Here is a 1,382-nt window from a genome sequence, read left to right as displayed (position 1 = left end):
AATTACTTCAAAACACAAAAGCCAGAATGGGTACTGGGACATCCAGGAGTGATCATATTACACCAATATTAAAATCACTCCACTGGCTGCCAATTAGTTTCCAGGCAAGGTGCAAAGTGTTAGTCATTACCTTTAAAGCCTTAGATGATTTGGGTCCAAGTTACCTACAGGATCGCCTGCTACCATATAATCCACCCTGTACACTCAGGTCCTCTGGGGGACATTTACTCCAGTCAGCCAGGACTAGGTTGGCAACTGTCAGCCAGAGGACTTTTTGTTCAGCTGCCCCTAGACTGTGGAATGACCTGCCAGAAAAGATTCAACAGCTGAATACATTGTCCAAATTTAAAACAGCATGAAACACCAGTCTCTTCTGAAAATGCCTATGCAGATGATTTTTAAACTGTGAGTTTTAAATGGTGAATTTTAAATGTGGATTGTCTTAATATGTGTATGACTTAAATTAGTGTCTGTTTTAACTGATGTGCATTTAACTGATGCCATGTATTTGTTCATTGTTGTGAGAAATAATAATAATAATAATAATAATAATAATAATAATAATAATAATAATAATAATATAAGCAAAATTATAATTAGGCATAAGTTCAAATTTATTTCCTTGAGAGTTGTTGGAACTTAGCTGGACCTTCATGAATGAAAGGACATCTGCCTTGTAAGAAGGGGTCCATACATTCTGGGAAAGGGAACCAATAAATTATTACAAGTGAACCTTCAACAAAATGTTACTACACAAAGAGCACATCAGGGGTCCAGTCATTTCATGTCATTCTCTCTGACTATCAGTCCATCCCCACAAATTAGAAAAGATGCACATTACGTTTGGCCCTCCTTGCATAGTTTGAGGTTTGTCTGAGGCTGGGAGGGGTTGTCCACCTATATATTTCACTGCTAAAGTTTTTTTTAGTTCTTCTGGAAACCTTTTCCAGCCAAACCCTTTTTCTGTGCATAAGTGGAGTCTGAGATGGCTATATAAAGTCTGGCCATTGAAATGCTAAGGAGATCACTTCCAGTGTATATGATTCAGGTTGGTTTTGCTTTCTTGTTAGTGACACGTTGCTGGAGATGAATGACACATTGTTGTTGTTTTGACTCAAAGGCACAGTCAACCAGGAAGAGCTTGTCTTTCTTTTATGTTTCCCCCCTTTTTAAGTAATATGCAAACCTCTGATTCCATTTTTCCCTTTTCAACGTGAGGAAAACACCTTATTCCTCTCTTTTTACTAGTTTTCCACCTGTATACACCAGCAGATAGCTGTATATATTGTTCCCAGAGCTGGGGAAGATTATTCCTCTGTACTACAAATTCCATAATCCCTGAACCAACATGTCTGGGGGGTTCTGGAATTTGTAAATGTGGT

Source organism: Sceloporus undulatus, chromosome 4 (genome assembly GCF_019175285.1).
Source record: "Sceloporus undulatus isolate JIND9_A2432 ecotype Alabama chromosome 4, SceUnd_v1.1, whole genome shotgun sequence".
In the NCBI taxonomy this organism is placed as follows: domain Eukaryota; kingdom Metazoa; phylum Chordata; class Lepidosauria; order Squamata; family Phrynosomatidae; genus Sceloporus; species Sceloporus undulatus.
Note: the sequence above shows the minus strand (reverse complement) of the source record.